This window comes from Stegodyphus dumicola, chromosome 2, assembly GCF_044657685.1.
Source record: "Stegodyphus dumicola isolate Sdum_Otavi_A_Nest chromosome 2, ASM4465768v1".
NCBI lineage: Eukaryota > Metazoa > Arthropoda > Arachnida > Araneae > Eresidae > Stegodyphus > Stegodyphus dumicola.
The window spans coordinates 104,284,600-104,312,072 of NC_140769.1; the positions used below are offsets into that span (position 1 = coordinate 104,284,600).

At 32.8% G+C, this 27,473-nt stretch overlaps 1 protein-coding gene across 2 annotated transcripts in view; it reads left to right on the forward strand.

Moving 5' to 3' along the window:
• Positions 1-238: 238 nt before the first annotated feature.
• Positions 239-27,473, forward strand: part of LOC118187546 (QRFP-like peptide receptor) — a 696,437-nt gene continuing 669,202 nt past the window's right edge. For both annotated transcript variants that reach the window (XM_085810979.1, XM_085810980.1), the window contains exon 1: positions 239-339. The gene's annotated coding sequence lies outside the window, so the exon portion shown is untranslated. The remainder of the gene's footprint in view (positions 340-27,473) is intronic.

The window sequence follows — 27,473 nt, forward strand, 5'->3', positions numbered from 1 at the left end:
TTACACTCACTTCAGGATGAGCTTATCAGTGTCACGTTTACCACAGTTTTACCTCGAGTAACATGTACAGATGTGTCTCAGACATACTACGAGTACCGTCCATGTATTCATCTGAAACATCTATTTATCTTCCTGAAGGATTTAAAGATTTTCCCTGGATTATCAGAAGAAGATAACATTGCTTATGTCGACTTCTCGTTCCCTCAGGATTAGTCAGTTTAGTATGAGAGGGGATTACGATTCTTGTCTCGCATATTTCTTTTTAAATATTTTAGGAGCTGCAGATGAGGTGGGTGCAACGTTGGAGTCCGATTTCGTGGAACTACCTAGTTACTCCTGGTATGTTTATATTGCTTATGTGCTTTTGTGAAGGATTGTCAAGATAATTAAAATAATAATTGATTTTCACGATATATATATGTTCAAGTAAAAATGATTGAATTAGAAATACATCATAGAAAAAAAAGGGTTCATATTTAAATATTCGTCCAAAAGGGCTTGTTAATTTTTTTTTTTTTTTTGCGCTTCTACTGAACTCGCAGTCTACGAGTCTGCTGCTGCACTCACTCCTGCTAACCTACTTGTTTTTGTCTTTTTAGCTTTATTATTAGGCGTCATATGCGCCGTATACAATTCAACAATTTTAATATATTCAACAATATTTAATTCAGTTTTAAAAGCAGTATAGTAGCACATGTTTAGAATTAGTGTTACCATATATTTTTATGTTTTTTCTCAGTTTTCTCAAGTTCATATCAATGTTCTCTTTTCTTACTCAGATAGCTTGCAAACCTTTTCTTTTGTGACGTTTTATTACTAAGGTTTGGTGTTTTAATTTATTAATTAAATGTTATGTTCTTCTCACTTTCGCCGCATAAAATTCAATTCAACACCAAAATCACAAAACAGATAAAACCATCATATCTTTAGAATTTCGGATAGACAAACTCGCGCGCTGGAGATAATGTTTTATTTCGTACAGTGTTGCCACAGCTCGCTTTCAAATCGTGAATATGTTAATCAAAATTTCCCTAAAATTTCACAACGTACGAAATATAAAATTTCAAATTCGGTCTTCCAGGTGCACATGTTCGAATGGAGGTTATTCAAAATTCGATGACCCTACGTCTTACATGCAGATTCTTTGTTATTTAATTTCGTTGAAAATAATACAGGATATAATAGTTGGTGGCAATAATTTGGAAAGTGATATAGCCGTTTTAAGCGGAAGCCTCAAAATCACTTTTCGAGACTAGCCCATTCGGACTAATACCCTTTTGGGTTAATTAGATTCTGCCATTGATGTTGATTACGATAAATGCATTTGTTCAAACTGTACCAGCAGTATGGGTTCGTATCATTAAAACATTCTGTTAGTTTCATAACAAATGGTGATGGGATAACGTCAAACACATGCAGAATAGTTTTCAAATTGGAGCTTCTTAACTGAAAAGTGCATTAATATTCAACGGACGTAAGGAGTAAGCTACAAACTTTCGAGATTAAAAACTAAGGCAATGGTAATAAATTAGTAGATTTGATTTTTTTTTCCTTTTGAAGCATCTTTCTGTGTCTGAGGTGTTTACTGTTAATATTTAAGATAAGGAACTATTTACCCTAGATAAAGCGTGTGGGTGACAGGTTTCCCTCAGCGATATCTGTCACAAGTTTGCGACACTGTGTGTAGAGTTTCCGAGACGCACTTTTCAGTAGCTGAACGTTAACTGCCGGTGTGTGCTGTGGCGGCAATAGCACAAAAATGCCTTTTTCAGGTTCCACTATATGCCGGTCCTAAGCTACATATTTGCAGGTGTTTTGCCGGCTGTCATCAGTTAATGCTGCAAAGAGCGATGAAAAGAGACACATGCCGTTGCAAGTCTCGGAGACAAGATGAAAAGTAAAGGGGAGCGTGACACCTAGTCATGTAGTGCGTTCAAGACAACTGACAGGTTGAGGAGGTGACAGTAAAAATGCTATAAAAATATGATAATAACAAAAATATATACAATGTCAGTTACAATACATGATTGCCTAGTAAACTACGGGACATAAAAATCATCTAGTAAATATCATTCCAAACCATGGTGATACAGGAATGCAGTGATAAATTGTGGAAAGTCTGCAGATGGGACGCCATTCTCCCGAGTCCAGTCTCTGGGCCTTGCTGCCTGGAACAGTAAATGTGAAGTGCAAACGGGTACAATAAACAAAAGTTGCAGTAATAAAGATGATTATATATATATATATATATAATTTAAAGTTAAGTAGTAATAACAAACGATAAAAGACGTATGTGGTCAAAAATTTTGCGCGTTGTGATGCAAAATTAAGGAAATTAGAAGATAAATTTTAGTACGTAGGCTAGAAAGTTACTAAAAACTGTGGCTCTGTGGAAACTTCAACATAAGCATATTTAGTTGCTATGAAATGTGTGAAAAAGGAGAAATATACAACATTTGAATATTTACAAGTAAAATTAATAAAAATAGTAAGCTATATGCTAAACGAATTAAGTAGATTTAAAACACAGTAAAATACTAATCAATTGATCGAGGTAAAAATAAAACATTAAAATAAAAATTAAAATTAAGAAGCCGTAAATGGTAAATTAGCCCAATTCAAAGTTCATTTTGGCTCGTCAAGGGAAATTTTTAAAAATGAATTCGAACTAAGCTAACTCCATCAAACCGACAATTGAAACTGTGCGCGACAAATTTTTTAATGAATTAAATAATGTCAAAAACTTAGTCTCAATTCTCTGTTCCAATTTCCCGACGCGTCCGCTTATTTTGACACATTAAGAGGTAAAAAAGATAAAAAATAAATAATGGAAAGGCAATTCCGATGTACAGAAAAAATAAATAGCGATATGCTATTAGTCAAAATATACAAGATCTTCTGGGTGGACCCGCGAGCTTAAAGAATTAATACTTTGTAAAAGTAACGTAAATTATATTTAAATCAAAACGGAAAGGATAATATAAAAAAATGACTTGAAGCATGGGTCTTGCCAAGATCTAGAAAAAACTTTTAGAGAAAAAAAATTATTAAGCCGTCTTCCGTGGTGACGAGGAAACTCGAAAAGGGTGTGGAAACCCCCGAGCGTTTCCATTGCTCTCCAACTGGCCGGATGACGTAGAGAACAACGTCACTGGGTAACAGCCAATGGCAAGTGACTGTCCGTTGGCAGCAAACCTGACTCATAGCAAAGGGGGTGAAATTTGTAGAAAAATGCGGAAAAGGTTCAAAATGGCGTCTTGTCATGGTAGTTTGAAGAAAATTGGACTGGGTAAAGAGAAAATGGCTAATTCAACAAAATATTACCTAAAATGGCCTCTAAAGTAAGCAGAAATAATGAAAAAATAGTAATTTGTTAATTAAAGTCGTAATTCTTAGGGCTAGAGGGCGTTCAAGCTGCCAGAAACGAAAATAGCCCATAAATTTATAATAGAATAGAATTCGCCATCAAAGTTTCTTAAAAACTATTTTAAAATAGTATTAAAAGTATTGTGCCAAATTTTAAGAAAAAAAAAATAGACGTTGTGACAGGAATTATTTGTACATTTATACATTAGATCTTCAGAATCAGCCATCCACTTTATACCGTACCATAGGGCTTTAAGCATAAAATTTCATTATCTAACTCAAAAAATCTAAAAATTTGTAAGATTAATGCCAGCTTTTTTTAAGGTATGTTTAATTATTTTTTGAGTAATAAGGTTATTTTTTAATATTGTGACGAAGTGTTGAAAAGTTAAATTCTCTTCATTTGTCATAGACTTTCAAAAAATTGTAATCTATAATATGCAAATCAAGGTAGACTATATCATGTTGCACGGTATTGTAGTTGGATGACACGACATGAATGATTTGATTATGAATGAGGCACAAACTTGCATTAAAAGTTTCGGTGAAACAGGACTTTTCCCATAATTCACTGTGAACATAGAATAACAAACTCGTGTAGAATTTTTCATAATTAGGACTGGCAGAGGAATGTAATCACAGAACACTTTTGGAGGCACTGAAATAAGAATATGAGACGTAGATGCGTAGAAATACTAATAGCGTCCATCTATTTTGAAGAAGATACAGTCGAGCCGGATTAAATTCCTTTTTTATTTGAATTCTCATTTTATCGCCACAATTCACTTGGCACTCTATTCCTGCCTATTAAAGAACATTTACAATTTTGATATTATTGGCATAGAGGCGAATATAGCAGCACACACATAATTGCAGAAAGACGTCTGGCCAAGAGGAAAGCACAAGCAAAAGTGACGCATCAGTTCATAGAAAGAAGGGAGAAAGTAAAAAGTTTCAGCTTTTAGTTTCGATTTACAATTTGGTGATTGGTCGAGAGGCATCTGCATTAAGGATTACGTAAGATCGCATGACTAATTTGAATGACGCAGTTTAGATTTACAGCGCTATTCTTAGTACAGATAGATGAAGTTCCCAAATGAAATAAAAAATAAAACAGGTTATAGCAAATTTAGAAGTTTGCTTTCGTATATTTTATCTTATATATATATATATATATAGTAAAGTCATTAGCTCGAGCAGAAAGTAGGTCAAAAACAAAATTTTCCCTTAATTCTTAGGCTGTGTATATTCCTCAGAAAAATAAAGATGAGGCATAAAAATAATGCTCAGTTTATTTTAGGTACATTTTAATAGGTGGGTGACACCTGCCATCCATGCGCCCAATTGTTCTGCACAACCGCACGCGTTTAACGCAGGGCTAATTGAGTAAAGTAATAGATTGAATGTTTACGTGAAAAGTAGAAGAGACTGTTAACAAATGAAAATGTAGGTTGTAGGATAATAAAATAAAAATGTATACCTTCCGAAAATAATATGCGCATAAACAAGCTAAAATAGATAAAATAAATGACTAAATAAATAAAAATAAAAAAGTAGATAAAAAAAGAAACCTTCATTTTAAAGGCAATTGTTAAACCTTACGAAAAACCGTTGAACGTTGTAAGGAATCTGATTGCATAATTATGACTTATCTTAATGTAAATGCTTCCCTAAACCGCCAATTATATAAGGCATATGGTGAGTGAGTAACATTTCACATTTATGTTTAAAAATATTCAGTAATTTAAGAGCAAAAATATTTGCAGCAGGCTCCCACTTACATATGCCCTTTTACGTCTCTGTTTGGTTTTCATTAACTAATATTAAATAAATAATATGGCATCTCTGAGTGAGTCAATCTCAAGCATAAGTTGATAGTCACATGGTGATAAAAGCAGAATTGTGAAGAAAAACAAAAAGTGGATAATAACTTCGATAGTGTGTTTCTATGTCTCATGTAATGGCGGCTGTGGCGGAAATATTAATTACACGGCTTTGTGAAAATAAAGCAAAGTGATTTTTAAACACGGAGATCCTTTATTTAACACAATTGAAAATTAAGAGCCGAGATACTCCATGTTTTTTGGTGCAACGAAACCCGGGACTGAACAGGCTTTTGATTGGATTTAAAATTACAAATCAGAACTCTGTAAAGAAAATAGCATTAGGATAAGTGTTATTTCCGAATTCCGTTTCAAGTACATCGTCTCATTGAAATTATCTGTGAATGATGGAGGACTTGAGGAAACTTGAGGAAAAAAAGACATAATTCAAACAAATTTAACTTATATTTGTAGAAATTAGCATGAATTACTTGAATAGCTGATTGGCGAAAATAGAAATATGCTGTTGAAAATTAATAATGAGCAATTAATTGAAACAAAAGAAAGTGCCTGATGACTTGAAGATCTATGCTTTAATTTTAAAAAGTCTTACGAGGATTCTTCTGAATAGTGTAATGAAAACTTTAATTATTATAAATAAAAATAGGTGACTGTTTATAATCATATGACGATAAAGCAAAATAGTTCACTAAATGTTGGCAATTCGGTTAATGCTCCGTTAAATGTTGAAATTAAGTTATCATTCGTTCCCAAATTCTTTGACGTGTCCAAAAGATTCTTGCCCCAAAAGATCCCGCTTCACATAATCTTCGATGCAGCCGCGCAAAACACCTCCTGATTTAGAATTCGCCTATTCTCTCTTTGTACAGGCGCACTACAGCCGACCACCGGGACTGAAACCCTGGATCTCTGAAATACACGCCGCATATGCTTCCAATTACACCACCAAGGCATGCAGAAAGGAAAGACAAAGTAACTTATATGCTCCTCTTAAAGAGCGACTGCAAATGACGAGACCCAATCACCAAATTCTGGTGATGACAACGTATCGTCCATCACCTTTTAGTTCAATTGCAGAGTCATTAAATTTTTTTGAAGCAGGAGACATAAAAACTGTGCAATTCCCTAGCCAGGACAGGAACACTGGACCTCTCGAATACGATTTGAGTATGCTTTCAGTTATACCATAAAAACATGCCAAAAGGAGAGAGAAAATATCCTTTAGATGTACTATGATAACTCAGAATTATTGAAATCTTCCCTCCTAATTTTTTTCAGCGGTTGACTGTCGAATGTTGGTTTTACGTATTACACAGAAAAATCGTCTGTCGGGGTAAGAATACATTTCCACTCCTACATATTCTATGTATTTCTGAATGGATCTACCCCTCCCGGAAGCGAACCCTGCATATATATGTTCATACATTTTTGAATGTCAGAAGTTTATACAAAATGGCATATCTCAGTTAGTACGCAAAAATCTTATGCAATCGTCTTCCGTAAAGGAACTTCTAACAAAAAGGTTGATGACTTACTTCTGTTTGAACAGACGATTTTGCGAGAATTCAGGTATCTTATACTCTTATAATCATCCTTGATAGCAAGCTGGCATTCCCTGATCAATTCAAGGAAGTAGAAAACAAATTCAACTACTCTTTCTTTATGCAGTAGGAGAACTCTACTAAGACAGGAGCGTGAACTTTCCATCAAGAATAGACTCATTCTCTATGCAGTTATTGTATGCCTCTCTGACCTGGGGTCAGGAGGCAAAAGCACGGATTCCTTTATTCCAACGTCCTTTAAAATAAGTTCATAAAGGAAATAGTTAACACCCCTTGATTTATCAAAACCTATGTCATACATCGTGGTTTAAAGCTAGGATATAATGTAAATGACTATATCTGTAACAACGCAATTAATTTTCAAGTTATTTAAATTGTAATTTTATGTTTCTGTAAAATATTATCAGTATTTGTTGATTTCCATTGAAAGCATTTCCTGTTTCTCATGAAGAAACACGCCTATCCAGTCAATGCAATTAATTTTATCTTGTTTAATTAATTTTTCGCTTTCAACTCTTTCGCTCGCGACGGCTTTCATTACAAACTCTCTAGTGCTGTCTCAATGATTAAGTTACGAACTCAAATTATCGAAGATAAGGAGAGATTTGAAATCTTCATCTCTACTCCTCCAAAAATACCAATGTCCGAATTCAAGTATGTCATTCATCCTTAGATTTACTTTTTTTTTACGTTTTACCTATTTAAAGAAATTAAGCATTCTTTACCTCTTATACCATGGCATAAATGGGAAATTCTTTTCGTAAACGGAATGTATCTTTAGTCTGTCTAAGTAACAAATTTGGATCGAAAAAGGACTCGTTTCTGGGAACAATCACATAAATTAAAATGGATGCAAATAAAACGTTAGTACAATTATACAAATTAACATTAATCTTAAATTGATTTGCGGTACGCTGGATTCTTTAATCTTCTAGTTAAAGTATTTCAATCCAAAAAAAAAAAAAAAATTCTGAGTTAGTTTAAATAAGAACGGGTATCTCTACTGATTTGTAATAGAATTAGAACTCAATTCTTAGTTTTGTTGGTAGGTAAATTGACTGTCTGGTAAGATACAGCAAATAGTACACTGTTTTCTATCGTTTATTTAATTAACTTTTCTGTCTAAAGAAAGTAAATGAAACAATGAAATGTAGTTTATTTTCAACTGCTTAATGATACAAGTATATTTACCCTTTCTGCTTAGAGAAAAGCTCTGAAATTGAGGTTGCTGTTGTTAATACTCTGTTTATTCCAGTATGCAATGTTAAAGTATGCCCCAAAATTTTTTATTTAGACCCAGTTACAAATTAAACATTCCACAGAAAATACGTATATAGTAACTGAATGTAATAAAAATTAAAAACAAATTCTTATGCTCCTCTTAACTCTTTCTCATCGGTAGAGACCCAAATTTGTTTCACACAAACATCTGAAACGCCCGTAAGCGCTAACAATAACCTGCTTAAGTGAAGCAATAACTTCTCTCTTGGGAACTTCGTACGCTTTCACTAGTGTGTCAAGTTTTCGTTTAGGGCAGGATTGCAAGTGCAAGCATTAGTAGCTAAACAGTGACGCTAAACAAAGGAGAAAGAAGGCGCATTCTAATAACAGAACTATTTTAGTCGCATCAAGGAATGCTTGGCATGCCATTTAATAACTCTCGAAAGCTATGAGCCCCATTATTACGCTAGTTAGAATATGGTTCAAACGTTCGGCCAACCTGCCGATGTGTGAATGGTTGGGAGGTTTTGGGCGACTTCGATGTGAAAGAATTAAAGCAGTATGTGAAGCCAGCCAAAAACGAATAAAATAAGAATACATATTAAAGCTCGCTTGTATAATATTGTTACAAATCTTACGTACGTGTAAATAATTTTAGTAAAATTATATGTAAATTGTAATATCTCTTTTATAACGTAATCTTAAAGATGCGAAGCATCGTTGGAGGATTGAGGAATAGGGTTACAGAGGTAAATCCATTTAGCACTGAGGTAAATAGCTATCTAGCCAAGGTAAACGGCTGTCTCCAAATTGGCGAGAGAGCGCCAAGTTGGCGGAGGTTTTGAGGGCTAATTTTTTTTTACACGTTGGCGGAATATCCCAAGAAGACGCTAAGCATGACAATCATTTGGCGACATATTGGTTTATCACTGTGTAATTGTAACTCTGTATGCTGTTAAATAATTTCGAGAAATCGAAGGTACTGGAAATTTCTAAGCGTCCGGGGGAAAACTTTATAAGACCATAGAAACATCAGTTTTCAGTTCAGAGATTACCTCAGAGTATTGAGAGTATTGAGAGTACTGAGAGATCACTGTGCGAGCTTATGCATATGAGGCTTTTTGTATTGCCATTTATTTATTCAACGTTTTTAGTAGTTTGTAGTGGTAACTACTGATTGTGCTCTGCCGTACTGAGATGATCTATAAGGTATTTTCTCCCGTCTTTCCGCATGCCTTTGTTGAGTAACTGCAAACATACTCGACGCCTATGCGAGAGGTTCAGTATTCGAATTCCGGAAAGGGCGTTGCATACTTTTAGCATCTCCTGCATCGATAATCCTAATGACTCTACATAACCTTGCGAGTACGTTTGAGTGAAAAGTTCCAGAACTAGAACATATTGTTATAAAAAGAAATTTCATCAAGTTTACATCGGTTCACTGTGCATTCAGTTCATTGCGAACCCCCACGCACACAACAATAGTGCGAGTTAGTAAATATCTAAATCTTGTTAAATCTCTCTTACAAGCATCATTTGGACCTGGACGCTTCTCATTCTTAGTCGAATGTCTTAATTTAACTGAAATATACAAACTCGATTTGAAAAAAACTATGTTGATTTAGACAGTCGACTGTACATAAATCCTTCTTTTTTAAAAGCATTTTGTTTTTCAAAAACCCGAGGAACAACTGCACTGTTTATAAGTAAATCAATGCACAGAGAAAGCGAAGACGAACGTAGGACTATTTGCGAAAAAAACAGCTAAGAAACAGGAAACGGATCATTGTTTTCTATAAAAAATAGTAGTTAATATTGATTTCTGTATATTATATACTAGTTGATTTCGCAACTTTGAAAAACATTTACTTTTTGAAGAAATGATATGTCATGAGCTCCTGTTCAGAATCTGATTTAATCAGATATAAGTTCTTGTTCTGAACAAATTTGGGCTCTGATTATTTTCGAAATCGACATAATTATATATATATATATATATGTAAAACCAGCGAAACTTAGTTTGCACCTTACCTAGTCTCAAACAAAAGTAATTTTACCAAATACTGTCTCATCATTGATACTCAAATGAATATTTTTCACGGAACAGCAAACATTTATTTGGCATTTTTTGCTAATTTGCACTTTTCTATTTATTTAGCATTTAAATATTGTCTATTTCTAGTTCTTTTAATTTACATATCTTTAGAGAAGTCCTTTCAACCAAATTTTAGTTCAATAACTCATTTACGCATATAGATACTTTTAAGGTGCTCACGATGCTTTTAAGGTACCATGAAGGTAAAAATTCGCTGCAAAATTATCATATATCAAAATTCAAAAGAAAATTTTGAATCTTGAAGTTCGCCTTTCGATTCTTGCCAGCATGCAATCAGTTAAAAAATAGATGTGATAATTTCAATTATTATGATCGCTTGCTGTATTTGAAAGAACACGTTGCCAACTGATAGTTTAATGCGGTAAATCGTTTTCTGGCTATCGGTCATTGGTTTTGAAAATTAGCGAGATATCTAAAAATAATGCGCTTAAAAATTATGTATCAAATCATGTATCAAAACCCTATCCAGTTTCATGAAAATTTCAGTGGCGTTAACAACGCTGATAAGTTATTAAAATATGATTTATAAATAGAAGTCCATAAAAAAGGACCTGATGTTACTGTAAATGAAATTTTTAGTTTTTATTTCAAAATAATTAAAAATTGCTTTTTTTATTGTAGGGACGAGAGATAGAACCTCAGAAACTTTTCTCGTTACTGATGAGATCGTCCCATTAACCAGCCATTTCCCATGAAGATAGCCCATTGCGCAACGAAACGCGCTTTGTATGTGATACACATAAATTTAAATCCTTTCTCTCTGTTCACTCCAATTTTCGACTAACTTAAGGAATAGAGCCATCTACTGAAAAATGCATAACTGTTGCATTTGCTACAGTTTCATTAAACATGATCATGCATACGCGAAAGTAAAGAGAATAATGCATTGATATCTGCAGGAATATCTACAGAACTCTAAAATGTAAATTGACGATAAAAAAGTGCGATAAAAAGTTCAAACTTTTATATTTGTTTTGCTGTATAAATCATCAAGGTTACTCAAATATTTTTGCTAATAATAGTTTAAAGAAAAATCATATTTCTCTATCTCCCTGTAAATTAATCAATTAAAAGTAAGTAATATAACATTTATTTTGCGCAATTGTTATCCTCATCACTGTTTTATACGGCTAATATGTTTAAAAATGTTAATATAAATTATCGGTGGCAAAATTTGTATAAGGCTGAACCTCGAAATTTTTCCTCAACTGCTCTGGGAATTTAGTCTTTCGCCCCCGTTGATAAAAATAGCATTCTAGTCGATCAGCAAAGGTATTGTAACCTGCCAGATCTATATAGATGAAAAAATGCTCCCCTTTAGGCAGTCTCTCCAAATCGATAAAAATTCCCTTAAAGCTATTTGATTTATAGGTTCCTCGAAAATGAAGATATTTTCCGACTAATTTGGAAAGCGCACCCTACGCATCTCTGTCCTATACAATATATATAAGATGTCTAAGAACGTCAACCTACCCTAGGACCCCTCTGTAACATGAACTGCCTTTAATTACAAATCGTTCTTCATGCTATAACTTTGAATCAAGATTTAGTTAACTCAGTAAAAGCATATTGCAGACGTTCTTATCAACTATCTATAAATGCATCAGACTAACTATCTGTATTCAGAAAAATGGCTTATTTTAAGTACGTACATATTAATTTTGCATATATTTTTTAAGATAAAAATAGAGTAATATTTCTGTAAAAAGGATAAAAGTAAAGTATACTTTTGCGCATGAAAGTAGATTAATTTTCGCCAAACTGTCAAAATAGCGCCAAATTGGTGATAGTTTTGGCGACTAACTTTCGTAACCAAATTTTGCGAGAAATCGCCAAAAGTCGGCCAGGTGATCATTAGTCAACATTTTGGTCCGATCCCTGTGCAACTGCAATTGGTCTGATCTCTTTGCATTTGTAACTGTGTCCTGTTTTATGTAATTTTAACTGTGTATGCCTTCCAGCAGTTTCGAGAAACCGCAGGTACTGGAAATTTCTTGGCGGGCAGGGGGAAACAGTATAAGACCGGAGAGAGTATCAGCTTTCCTTTTAGACAAGAGTTTAATTCAGAATACTGAGAGATTCAGAATACCGAGCTTACGCATTTGAGGCTTTCTGTATTATTTTGTGTTGTTACAACACATAATACACTATTCTAAAACTTAGTTTTATCGAGTCTTTCTCTTTTACTCCACATAAACTAGAATAGATCCTATAATGACCTGGCGAATTCTCGCAAAGGCGTGAATAAAACTACTGACTCAGACGAAGGGTAAAAATAACCCTTTATTAATTCAAAATATTTGACAGACAGGCACGGTCTTCGTGCGTTACAAAAGGACCGTCAACTTGCCGTGAAAACTAAAACGTAAAATATAATTTAAGTCAAATTTAAAATAAATATGCAAGATAGCACTTAAGTTAACCTAAGATATGGACTCACAAGAACTTAACCGGCGTGATGCTAAATCTGATAAGGCCAAAAGACTTACTAGCGTAATGGCGAAATAACAACGAAACGTATACAATATATATAAGCTAGCCTTGGCTAGCGAAACACCCTGTGCATAAACTCAGAGATTCACTCGTTTAAATAAGCACTTAACTTTAAATTTACATCCTGGCTAGAGAATATGAGGGGAAGTTGAGAAGTCTAGTACAGGTATCAAACTTAAAATAAATTTTTTATGCAAAATAATGAAAGCCCTATAGTTTATCCATCCAAATATTTCAGACAATATATATTGTTTTATGGTAAACCAGAGAGTAAAAGTGTCTATAACATATAATGTAAATAACAGAACGTTGCGTTTTGTAATAAAATAAAACATACCCAAGTAAATACTCCAGTTGGTATAAAACTAAAAACTAACTATTAAAGAAATAGACTGAGTTAGTTAAGAAAGATATTAAACATTTATTTTGTAAAAAAAAAAAAAAAAAAAAAAAAAAAAAAACACGATTGAGTTTGCGGAATCTGGTTACAGCTTTTGGTGTAATAAAGTGTGTAAATTTAGTGTATATTTAAGTGGTACTAACATAAAAATAATTTAGTAAAGGGGAAAACATTAAGATATATCGTTTGGTTTTTCATATAAATTGAAATTTGGGCCAAAATCCAATACCCAGCATTACCAAAATATTACATACAACAATTTCTATAAAAATAATGACATTCAATTAATATCTAATGGAAAACTATATAGAGACCGGTTGATACCGCGGACACAATAGCAATGGAATTTAAGACCAGCATATATCTGCACATATTTGTCCGTTACAAGAATAGATATAGTAACATTTTGAAACCGAATGACATCGAAATAATTTAAATAAAACAAGATAGATTTGAGACATAATTTTCTAAACCAAATATAAATTCAGGAAGTTTGCATGCTAGTCAGTACAAAACAGAATTATATGAATAAGATAAATTTCAATTAAGAATTCTCATTTAAAAAAAAGGCCTTCACCAGGTGACGAAAACCAATTTTGTTCCAATATCTTGATTTTTCCCCGTCGAATACAAATGGCTGAAGCGAGGTTCAACCTTATCACTCTCTTCACTACTTCCATGACTGCCTAATAACAAATCTCTAAAAATAAAATAAAGAAATAAGGAAATGCAGAATAAAGAAAATTAATCGAAACTTTTTCTTTCGTCTGGTGGATCTTCAGACGGCGTAGTGGCCCTCCCTTTTCTTACCATGGCAACTTCCCTCTTAATTTTACAGCCTTTCTCATCATAGTCGCTTCCATCTTAATTTCACAGCCTTTCTCATCATGGTCGCTTTTATTTTAATTTAACAGCCTTCGTCACAGAATGTCAGACAGCATCTTCTCTTCTCCGATCTCAGTTTCGAATATCCCACGGATGCTCTTATTGTCTCGGCGACAATTTCCTTTTACAGCGAAGAAACGTTTTCCAATTCTCATCGAGCAAACCAAAGAGAGGTCGCCAACCACCAACAGCATTAGTGATGCCTCTTCAGGAAGCGTTGACAAGGTGTCTATCAGAAGTTGGCACACATTGCTCCTTCTACCTCCTCCGCAATCCAATGACTCCAGACTAAACCAGCAACCTGACCAAACCCTCAGTCATGTAGGACTCCACCCTTTTTTTCAAAAGCAGCGAATTCTTTTCTCTTGTCTCTTCACCAGCCTCTTTTTACCAGGGACACACGCTGTCGCCCTCCCTTACGGAATAACAACATGCAATTTTTAGTCTCTCCTCAGGATCTCCTTTCTACCAGACAAATACATTTTTCAAACCGGAAGAAGACAAAAGTCAACATTGAATTAAAAAATCTTCCCTTACGGATGACAAATAAATTCAAGAATTCAGACGCTGATTAAAAATTAGAAAAGAAAATATTTTGAACAATTCTATGTATCAAATTATCTCTCTATTGCATGAAAGATTTATTAAGTTACTAACAGTCCAATTTACCACCTGAGTTAGAAAATAAGGATTCAATAATTTTACAGGAAGGAGGGTGGAATTTAAACACAATTAGCAAAACAGTTCAGTTTAAATACCAATCTGTGTCACAAAAATCAAAATTTGAAATTAATAAACAATAACGGTCATCCAAATAAACCAACAATAAATTCCAAAGAATAAACCCAAACTAAATTAAGTTTTCCAAACAGAAAAATTAATTAATTAAGTTTCTCCTTAGAAGCTAATAAGTTTAATCTTTACCAGAACTGTTCTGTGCTAGAGTCACGGCACCCAAAAATATTCTGTACTAGTGTCATGGCACCAAAAATGTTATGGCTTCCTAAAGGTCTGGTACCTAAAAGGTTTCCTACTCTGTTGAAAAAACACTTAAAATTTTTCAACAACAGTAATATACTAATATCAATAAGCCCTGTACATTTGCGTTGTGTTTTCGGATTAACCCTGAAATCAATTTGAGAATGAGACGGGTGAAAATCATGAGCATACACACAAAAAGAAATAAATAATCATTGATTGATCTCGAAAAGTGAGCCTATTTATTAAATTCTTCAAGAATTACTTAATCCATAATTTGTAGGCAATTTATATTCAATCAGAACTGTAACATATTGATGATTACACAATGCAGAATTAACTTAGTAAGCAATTATATTCAAGCTGAACTGTAAAATATTGCTTTCTACATATGCATACCCCTACAGAGTAATACTACTTCTATCTTAGACTCAATAATATCCAACTATTATTTCTATTACATTCAGGTAAACATGATCAGATAAAACTTTGGATAAATTAACAATACCCTCCCCGGGGAGAAAAAAAAATAATTAACAAGTTATACTTTTAAAAAAACATTTCACACAGAGTAATCAATACCAAGGTAATTCAGGTTATTGTACATAGTAACTTTCTATTTTCAAAAGAATGATTTAACCGGGTAATATGTTAATTAAAATCAGGCTATTACATCCTACAAGCAATTTAACTCAATCAATACCAATGTAATTCAGGTTATTGCACATAGTAACTTTCTATTTTCAAAAGAATGATTTAACCGGGTAATATGTTAATTAAAATCAGGCTATTACAACCTACTAGCAAGTTAGCCCCTAAGAGGAGCAAAGAAGCTCAAATAAAGACACCTTTACCAATCAATCTTCACCATGGAAGAAAATTCACAAGTTCAATTAAATAATTTAATGAAGAATATATTTCCTTCACCAATCTAACTAAGTTACATTCACTGTTTCAATTAAATAATTTAAATAAGGAAATATTTCCTTAGCCAATCTAATAATTTACTTTATGGACAAACCAAAATGATTTCATTAGAATTAGGTTAATTTACTCAACTACAATATTTTAATTCAACTAATTAAGTTATTTCAATCACTATTAACTATTTTAGTTGTTAGAATTACTATTAGAAATTACTATTATAATTTACTATTAGAATTTTTTTTTTTTTTTTTTTTTAACATCAGACCAACAAATAAAAAAAACTTATCTGCGGAAATACAGGCTGCAAGTGAACAGGAGGAGGAGAAATGCCCTCATATTTAAAAAATTATCAAGATGCCAAGGAGGACGGCTGCTGAGCGTAGTAGAAAATGAGAAGAGTTCATAGGTAGATGAATTTCAATAGAGTCCAGAAGTTACTTATTGATTTAGGATGCACTAAGGAGGTTCTCGTTATTTGATTTCCAATCCAATATTGAAGTTAGCCGTGGTTTCAGTTAAGTGAAGCATTATGTAGTTGCGACCCCGGAGCTAGCGATGCAGGAGACTCTTGCAGGGCGGAAAATAATTCTTAAAGACGTGAAAGATCGAGGCAGATGAAAACTCTATTCATGGAGGAGAGACTAAAATTTCTTCTTAACGGCACCAGTACTAGGCATCACCCTTCGTTGCATTTTTCTATTTTAATTATCCTTGAGTAACTTACATATTCAAGCACTAAAATGATGAAACTATAATTTAGTCGAGGTCATGATGCGTATAACTAAGTCCCTCGTTCAAAACTCCAGGGCAAGAAGCCCGTAGATCCAAAGGCGGAAAAATGCATTTTCCAAAATAAAATTCAGCTGCCAACGAGTACAGCGTCCGATGGTAAGTCAAAAGTGCAAAAAAAAAAGTGACCTTGTCCCTCAAAACACCCCGTTAAAAGGGAAGACGCCGGACTGCCTAGTTGGCAAAACCCACTCTTCGCCGAAAGTTAAAATAGTTGCAACAACAGCATACCCTCATGTTATCAAACTCGCCAAATCCTCTACTTTGAAACCTCAACGGAAAATCTATGTCGCCAAACCCTCGCCAAAAAAAAAAAACACCTGTGACAGGGGAAATTAGGAATTTCAACAACCCTGCAAGGGTCCCAACGAAAGAACGCTGAAAACTCGCAAAAAGTGGCTTTTCAACCGGAAAGAAGGCATTTCATCCCCCTTTAACTAAATCACAAGCAAACGAAGAAAAATCTACTAATTAAAGCTCATAACTGAAATGCAATTAAAGTTAGAGAAACGAAAGTTATGCCAAATTAAAGAACTAATTTTTCTGCAACTAAAGATATTAAATACTAAGAAATCAAATTAATTTTTGACATGAAAAACTGAGTTTATTACGTAGAAAGAAATACTTATCCATTGTTTGCGTGTACAAGATTGGAGACACAGTTCGCGTAAACTCGGAAAGCCAAAATATATTACACTAGAATTAATAGGCCCAAAAAGAATATAACCAAACTTGTGTAGCTCAAATTTTGAATAATTACAAATTAAAATTTTGATTTTTATGAATCACTTAATTAAATTAAATTCGCTACACAACAGAACTAAGTAAATCAGTTTCAACTCAAATCAAAACTTTTAAATAACCATTTTAAACAAAACTGTCCAGTTACAAAATTTAATATTAATAAAACTAAGTAACAAGTTACACAAGTGTGTGCAACGTTCTTAATAGTTTGAAGTGGTGACTACTGATTGCGCTCTGCCCTACTGAGAAGAGCTTTATAAGCACTTGTGTGTGAAAAGGTCGAAAACTGTGAAGTGTTTTTTTTTTTTTTTTTTTAGAAAAGATAAATTTAAGCAAGCTTTCATCGGTTATGAGTGCAGTTAATCCTTTACGAACCCGTATGAACGTAACAATGTTTAGAATGCCTAACTTCTAACGTTTCTTTATTTTTCATTGATATTTTGAAAAACTACAAATTTTAATCACAGTTTAAATTTTATATTTTAGATATCAAAATTTCGTATTATACTTTTTTTTCGGTAATCTTCATACAAGAATGATGATTTATTATGTATTAAAAATCTATTACAGAAACCGCTACGAATAAAATTCATGTTTTCCCCCTTTGAGTAAAACAGTTGTCTTAAAATAATAGTAAAGCAGCTTAAACTCTGACACTAATCGTTATTTATTATTATGACATATTAATACCGTTTTATCGTATTAGTATTTTATTTATCTCTTAATTATGTTGCCTTCAATAGACTGAAGACCTAAATTTTGTTAAACTGGTTTATAAAATACGCAGTGTAATGTTATATTAAGGAAGCTAATAAAAATGTAATAGATATCATGAAAATTGTAATATAAAAGAATATAATACAATAATAAAACAATGTAAAATTGAAATAAATGTAACATATTAAGAAAATAAGTAAATAATATATATGTGTGTGTAAAATATACAATATGAAACAAAAATATTAAACTTAATTGCAATCAAGTGGCAATAGACCTTTAAATTCATAATTGTAATTAAACACATCCTTGCTTCAAGGACATGATTTGCCCCATTTTGCGTCACTCTGCATTATGTTACGTCACTCGTTCCCTTCAATTTCTTTGCACTGCCAAATATTTAATCCAATCGCTGCTCAAGTTTAAAACAAAGACCTTTCAAAGATATAAATACCACTGCAGTTAGTATGTATCATTTTTCGCCTGCTTGCTATACCTAGGAAAGTTAGTCTTCGTTACGATTCTTTTTCTATTAACTACATAAATGAGAGAGTCATTTTTTAATTAAAATCAAGAAAATACCACTTATTCATGACATTTTGAGGAACTTTGAAATTTCAGGGCTAATGTTTCAACGACCAAGTCAGTTATGATTTTTTCTCCAGTCATCTATGCAGCAGTTTCTCGAGCGTGACTAAAGAATGAACTGGTTTCATCTTCCTCAAAAAGATCAACACCATTCGAAACACTTTTCCCTTGACAAGTACTATTCGAAACTCTGAATAAAAGAGATTAACAAATGTTTTAAAACTCCTGAATGCCTTTTTATGTATTTAGCATTTTAAATTCTAAAATTTATTGTTCACATTCTGTTTCACTTCCTAGAAAACAATTTTTTCTTTTGCGATGTAATTCGGAAACAGAAATAGGTAGAGTCCAAATATTCTTAGAGCTACGTTAGGTTATTGATCTCGACTTTTACATTCATGTATATATATAGGATTCTATATATATATATATATATATACGATTAAGTTTTAGGATTATTAAATATTTTTTATGGTTTTAGATATTTGCATTTAATTTACATATTTAATTTACATATTTAATTTACATCTCTGAATTTAAATGATATTTCAAATTAGTTACCAGCAATAATTAATCTTTTATTTGTGTAGAATTTTCATAATTTAAAATTTGAATTTAAATTAGCTTTATATGAATGAATATATATATATATATATAAGTAAATTTAATTTAATTTAATTTATAATTAATATAAATAAGAACACACTTACTTCTCTATAAAAACACTTTTGCTTACCCCAACGCTCATGTAGTAGGTAAGTTAGAATTAAAACTTACTATTTACTTGCTTTAAGTATTTTTTTAAAATTTTTTAATGTAGTATTTAAGTATTTCCTAGATATGAAATTATTTTTAAGTATATATTTGTTTTTTAAAAATTGTGAATTAGTTCTTTTTGTTTCTTATTGGTTTATATGGATTTTGTATAGTTCTTTTTTAGTTTCTTTTTATTGATATGCATATTTGTGTCGGGGAGGTTTCTGTAGACAAGGGTTTCTAAAATACATTGGTTTCCAGATTATTTTTATAAAAAAATTATTTTTTAAAAAAAAAGTTTAATTTAATACTTGACTTGTTTCTCAAAAGACTTCATTAGTATTTTCCTTTTAGAACTTTAATTCTTAAATGCTAATTTCTAAGGGTACCACTTTATTGGTATTTCTTTTTGGACATTCTTCACTTTTTACTTTTGGTTTTGACTTTTACCCTTGCCTACATGAATGACGAAACACAAATTGAATGATTGGAGAGTTAGGTTTGCAGGCAACTTCCCCTTGATAAGTCTGTCTCCTGCCTGCTCAACAGTCATTCACTAATGCATTTTTAAAAAATTGTTTGGATTAATTTTAACTTGCTAAATTAGTGAACTTATTTTCATAGATTGGTTTTGCACTTGATTTACTTATGCTTCTGAATTTAAATGATATTGTTGATTAGTTCAAGAATTAAATCTTTTATATGTTTACACATTTTTTTAAATATTTTTTTAATTAATTTTTCGGCTTTAAATTTGCTTTTTTACTTTTATACATGTTTGTTAAAATTTAAATTTAAATTTGTTTAAATATATATATATATATATATATAATATATATATATATATATATATACATACATATATACATAGAGAGAGAGAGATGTACATATTTATATATGTATATATATAATGCAATATATAAAATAGATTTTATATATTACATTATAAATAGATTTTATATATTTTATATAACATAATATACAAATTAATGAAAAAGAGTATAACGTATAGAAAATTAAAACGTGTAATATTAAACATGGTATTATGCCAAAGATACTATACGCCGAACTATTACACAAAGTACTTTAGGAAATATTTAGTGTTCGGGATAATAGTTAGTGACTCTGACTGCCGTACCGAAAGGCCAGGGTTTGAATCCAGGAGAAGGCGTGGTTTGTTGTAAATATATAGTGTCTGTACGGCATGGGGCACTCTAAATATGCGGCGAGGCGAAACTACTCACGAGAGGTTGGTGGTAGGGGAAACAAAGTGTTAGACCTTTAGATCCGTTCTCCCCGGGAGCTCTCTCCCGAAATTGGGGACAGTGAGCTATAGTCGGGCTATCTTGCTCAAGGTTGTTGCCGACGATAGGCACATTTGACTCCTTGCAGGAATGAATGTTGTGTGGCTTGTGCTGATCATTATCAAACAAATGAGATTGGTAACAACAGAATTTTGCGTATTTTTCATTTCTGTTGTCATCATCAGAATCAAGCCCATAGAATTTTTCAAGTGAATATTCAGTCTCCTTTTGTCGTTTTCAGACGTAGATATCTAATTTTGACTCAACGTAATACTTATTATTGCACGTACTACCTCCGTACTGATGTTTTGTTATCGGTAAACCCTTCTGTTAGGCTTGAGTGCTTTTTAGAATTATAAAAATAGTTTTCTCGGTGTATTCATTTCTCATGTCTCAGTAGGTTAGCTAAACAGCTGTGTTATATTATCTTTTTACACGCTTATCATCTTCGCATTGACACTTTAATAACACATGCATATGACAAACTGCTTTTCGGTGCATGATATTTCACTTTTCGATACCTGTTATACTTAATACTATTTGATTTACCTTCTAAATTATTAAAATGCATTATTTATCAATAGGCTAAAATTTCAGGAAAAAGCTAACTTTTTAAATCCAATGCATAAGTCAATATTATTTTGATGCCTTCGGCAGTTGAAAGCTCCAGTGAAAATAAGAAAGAATTATTTATAGTTTAACATACCATCTATTGAAAAATAAAACGTTTCTACAGAACTAGATGGCTCTTATATATAGCACTCACCAATTGCAAACGCTGTACTTGGTCTGAAATAATACATTTAAAAATGATGAATTTAAAAATAAACTCTAGTTAAAATTCAGAAGAGGAGACGATATTTCATCTGTAGAATTCCAGTCCATATATTGAATTAAAAATTCATCGGGATGATTATATTATAGAAGAGCAATGATGGTTCAAAATTCAAAACAATTATTACTATAATATAATGCTAAATGTTTGGCTTCATGAATAGCACACATTCTATTGCAGGAAAAAAGCAAAACTTACTGAGCAGTCGTGAAGCAAGAAATGGAAATTCCACGGCTAGTGTTTACTCTAAAAATTTCTCAGTTGAAGATTTATATTAAGACAATAATAACGTGGAGAAGGATAAATTTACAGAAAATAAATTCGTATTACAAATGGCTGTTTTACTACATGAAGTTTGCGTTATACATGTTTAATTGAAATACACATTAAAACTCTCAAATTCTAAAAACATATTCTAAAACCATTAATTCATCTTCGTATTCTTGATTAATCGCGCTTTTTCTTCGTACGATATACTATCCTAGAGGGGATTTTGTTCAATACATTATACTTTATGGAGAAGGATAGGTCACATGAAATCGAAATTGTATTGTATATTGGCAGGCAATTGGAAGCGACTTTTCATAAGTTTGGAAAAACAATACTTATCTGTTCTGCAGAGTTCCAGCATCAAAAAGAACAATTTCAAAAGGAGAGAGTATGAAAATTACTTACATAATAATAATATCGTAACAGCTAAAATAGAAGTTAAAACTGCAGGAAAAATCCTAAATTCACGGATTTATGCGATATTCACGTAGAAAACGTATATTCGTATATTCACGTAAAAAACGTATACAAAATCCACTAACATTCGCAAAATCATTCGCGGAAATTTTCACCATGATTATTTTACATCCATCTTTATGAATAATCTGCAAAGCCTCAATACTTTTATGCTTTCAAAGTTTCTAATTTCAAACTCTAGAGAACTTTTCGACATCTAAATATATAACCTGAACCACGTGAATTACAACTTAAACCAAATTTCAAGCATTCAAACCATATGATTACCGACTCGTAAAAGCTAAAGCTCATGATCTTGCAGTTAGAGAATGCTTCGGAAGGAAAACGGATGTCAGAGTTAATAATTAGTTTCAGGATGATCCTGTAAATCAAAAACTTAAAATGAATTTATTCCTTAAAATGTTATAGTCTTAGATATTTATAGTCTAATCTAGTTTCAAATTTGTCTACAGTTTCGAGTCTTAGACACTCGGTGAAAACATTGTGAGTTTTTCATGATTTAGCTACAAAAGAAGTACAAGGGGATTCTAAATTGTTGTAACAAATTAAGATAGGTGATTGTACTTATTCAGAGGAGTAATAAGTACAGTAATAAGTACAGGGTCGCATTCCACTCTGAGAGGAAGAAAAGAGGAATATTAGAATTCCAACCTGAACTTGCAACAGTGTTGGGAGAGCGAATGAACGAGACCAAAAGTTGCGCAATCAGTTTAGTGAAAAACTCACAGAAAGTGCACAGAACGATAAAACTGGAGACTTGGCGTTCGAGTGTTAATTCGAGCTCAGTCTTTGATGGCAAACACTGGTTGACACTATTCTCCAAGGTAGCAGTTATTTTCCCCTTTGCCATCTTCTATCCTGTCCTCCTGGACTTACTGTACTGCGTTTATTTTACTTGAAGCGCCCTTCTATGCGATACGAAGTTCTGACATCCAGAACACAGCATGAACTTTTCATTCTAATCTCGGCATACAGCGGAAGTTGGAGTTACTTGATAATATTCAGCCCTTGATTAGATAATTGATTTGTTGCAATCGTTAGCGAGGCTGAGATCTTGGTAACCAAAGATGTGCATTTCAGTGTTTACCATCAAAGTCTGAGCTCGAATTAACACTCGAACGCCAAGCCTTCGGTTTTATTGTTTTGCGGACTTTCTGTGAGTTTTTCACTAAACTGATTGCGCAACTTTTGGTCTCGTTCAATCACTCTCCCAACAGTGTTGCAAGTTCAGGTTGGAATTCTAATATTCATCTGTTCCGCCTCTTAGAGAGTGGAATGTGACCCTATGTTCTATGGTAATTATTGCTCATCTGTAGGAGTACCCCCGTCAATTTAAAAAAATAATTTATAATCACCTGCATATCTTTTTCCATTGAGTCACACATCTTGCTAGAACTTCGAGACACAATCTGTTTTAATATTTGTAAGGAAGATTAAATTGGTTAAAAGGCAGTTTAATCAATATGCCGCTAATGAACACAAATTTAAAGAACACAAAATACATCATTTTATGAAAGCGGGTAACTAAATTGCTTGAAATACAACACGATTTCACTTGAAAATCTAATTAGAATCTCTCGAGCCGAAAGGTACTCAACTCAACGGATGTCGGAAATCACTAGGCAGTTTTCGCTCATACCACATTGAAGGCGGGGGAAAATGCCACCAGTTAATTGTTATTTCCCCCCCCATTTCTGGAGAAATAATGAATTTTATTTCGAAAGTCTCAACCTTTAGTACAATTGCCCAAATTACCCCGGATGTAAATGGGTGGGAGCGATTTTGGAAAGGGTTATCTAATTCAATTGCTGTACGGATGGGAGGTTAGTCTTTTCATTAAACTATTTCTGTACGACGCTTGACAACGGAAAACCAAGACCAATTAACAACAACTGAATGTCAAAAATTTGTATTTGCTAAACAGAGTGCTAGATTTAGTATTTTAAATTTAATTCAGTAATGTACAAATTGTGGCATATGTTTTACTTATAGATTTATTATATATTGTTTGGGTAGTAGATTCATGGTGCTGGTAATGTCTGCGATTATACTAGAGAATTTTCGAAAAATTCTCAAATATCAAATATTTTCTCAAATTTTGGATTTTTAGTCCAAAGGGGCTTTGTCCCTGAAGGACTATTGTTTTCCTTTTGCGATTTTGCGTCGATTCACTACAAACGACGAATTCCTTTTCAAACTGTTGCCACAAAGTATTATCGCTTTGTGTTATATTTAAAGAAATTAAATAATGGAAAATGTGCATAAATGTATGTATATATCTCGCATTATGATAAAACAACAGTACATAAAGCCATCCAATTTTGAATGACTTGATCCTCTTACGGATATGGGCATGAAGTCTAAAGATATGCTCATTTTTAAACTATGTTGCGATATTGCTGTTGAACTGAATTTTATGATTTAAATGAACGTGAACGTAATATTTAATAAATAAATGCAACACACAAAATGTTTAATGTTTAAAAAACGCCCCTTTGGACGTAATAGAAACTCTTTAAAATTTCAGGTATTCTTTTTAATTTTTTTAAATTGCTTTCTACTATACTTTTTAAATAATTATGATATATAACTAAAAAATGTTACGTTACTTCTTATAAGGAGTTCAGCAAAAAAATGCATTGTAAAATGATTGTATTACAACGTCCAAACCATAATTTGAGTTTTTAAGCACCCTAAATTTGTTGGACTTATAAAAGTGGAGAAAAAATCAACTCTCAGATCTACTTTTTATTTATTGGTTTGCTTATTGCAAACAAATAATTTGCTTGCAATAGACGTCATTGCAGAAAATAAATGTCGATGCCAAATCAGCCTTTTTTAAAAAGGTGTATTTTAATAAGGAAAATCTGTGCATTTACTATTGTAGAGATTACTTTAATTTTCTAATGGTAATTTTTAACTTTGAAACCCTTTCCTTTAATTTCTTGCTTCGCACCTACAACTCCCTACCAGAATGAGTTTTCAGTATCGCATTTTATGCAAATGAGGCAGAGCTAGTATTTAATGGGAAATTCAGTCATTCCGTAGAAGAGCTCAGAAGTTCTCAGTGAAGCGTGTTCTGCCTTCGGGCCACGTCGTTGCTTTAAGTCTATCTTACTACGTTTGCCGTAGTCTTACGTGCCTGTTAGTTTTCCGACGGTGAGGTTTAATTTCAGGCCAACTTGGTTAGTTATTTCTGTACAGCTTCGGCTAAGTTTAATTAGTGAGAATTAGGTAAGTTTCTTATTTAGTGCCTTAATTTAAAGCCCAAATGGAGGCTTTCCGAGAGGGGCCGTTTGTTAAATATTTCTTTGAATGTATAAAAGGGTATTTTAACCTTCCTTTGGACTTGTCTTTATAGTTGTAAGAAGAGCAGCGAACAATCGCTAGACTCTTTCCTAAGGTAGTAGTAGCCATGGACACTTAAAGTTAAATAGAACTTTATACCATATAAGGTATTTTCCCGCCTTCCTAGCGTGCCTTCGTGGTGCACTAGGAAATGACAACGCAAAATATTTTATTTTCAAAAAATAAAGTATGGTTCGTTATGGTTGTGTTCACAGAAGCCCATTAAACCGTCAACTCTGCGAAGCTTTTACCTCGCGCGCAATTCCATGGGCCATAGTAAAGTCTATTCATCTGTGTAAAGGCGCTTACATCTTTCACAATCTCTTCGTTTTGTAATGTCTTGCATGACAAGGCAGCAGAATCTAAAAGAAATTGTGTTTCTAGTATACTATGCAAGAAAACGTTTGCATTAAAGTATCAGTTTACTAACTTTAGATTAAACACACCGTTGAAGAAACTGAAGTGATGTCTTTTTGGTATTGTAGCTACATTTAAATTTATTTTCTAGATGTTCACCCATGAATAACATGAGCGTTTTATACTATATAATTTTGTATTTCTAAAGTAGAAAACAATTTGAAAAGAAAAATGAATTGAAGGTTAAATTAAAGATGTTTTCCAGCATCTGATGTCTCTAATGACACGAGGAAGTAATACGCAAAATAAATAAGCACCGAAACATGTAAAACTTGGAGTTGAAAAGCATTTCATTAATTAAATTAATGGTACAAACGTTTATAGAAATTTCAAATCAGATATATGTTACATTATAAGGTATTTCTTTCACCTTCTTGGCATGCCTTCGTAGTGTACTGGTCAGCACGCTGGGCGCGTATTTCATAGATCCGTGTTTCGATTCCCGGCGAGGGCGTTGCGCATTTTTCATCGTTCTTGTTTCCAAAATACATAACTTCTCTACAGTGAAGCCCGAACTAAAAGGGTGGTAGATGATGATTCTCTCCACCAGGATTTGGCAATTGGGTCCTCTAAAACCCCAAAGGCCCTTTAAAAGGGGGAGTATATAAGGTATTTCTCCCGCCTTCCTAGCGTGCGTTCATGGTGTGGTGGTCTGCACGCTGGGCCGGTAGTCCAGAGGTCGTGGTTCGATTTCCGGCGAAAGCGGTGCTAATTTTTCATCTTTCTTGCTTCCAAAAAATACCTAATGTCTCTACATCCACATCATGTGGAGAACATCGTCCGATTAAATGATAACCCTACATAAAATAACAGTGAAAATGTTCGTTGATATAGAATCATAGAATATGATTCGTTTATAAATGTAATTTTCAGATGAATTTATTTTAAAATTTCGTTTATTTAAATACATTATTATTAATTGTGTTATTCTATCGTTTCTGGTTAATATTTTCCTAACGATATGTTCATATAAATCATCGGTCTCGAAATGTTTTTCAAAATTGTGTGGGTAAAAAACGAAAGGTTTGAGAATTTTGCTTTTTTCCCCGTAAGAAAATTCCACATTCACGCAGTTGCTGAAAGTTTTCCGAAGTTACCCGAATGCGTAGTGGTTGTTGGTTCCTATTCATTTGCATATAATTACATAATTTTTATACATTAATGTTAATCTCCAGTTTGAATAGCAACGGCATTGATACAGCATTTCAATTCATAAATCAACTCTCGATAAGTCACCGGCTGCTTAACTGAGCCATGTTTAAAGGAAATGTGCGTCCGTTGCGGAATGATTAATATCACAAACCACTAGCGCAAAATAACGGTCTACGAAAAATGCAAAAACAAAATGAAAACAGCATTGATATAGGTAATGTAACAATATTTAGGGATTCGCTTTTATTCACAGCTGTACGTAATTTAATTCTGTGTGATCCGGA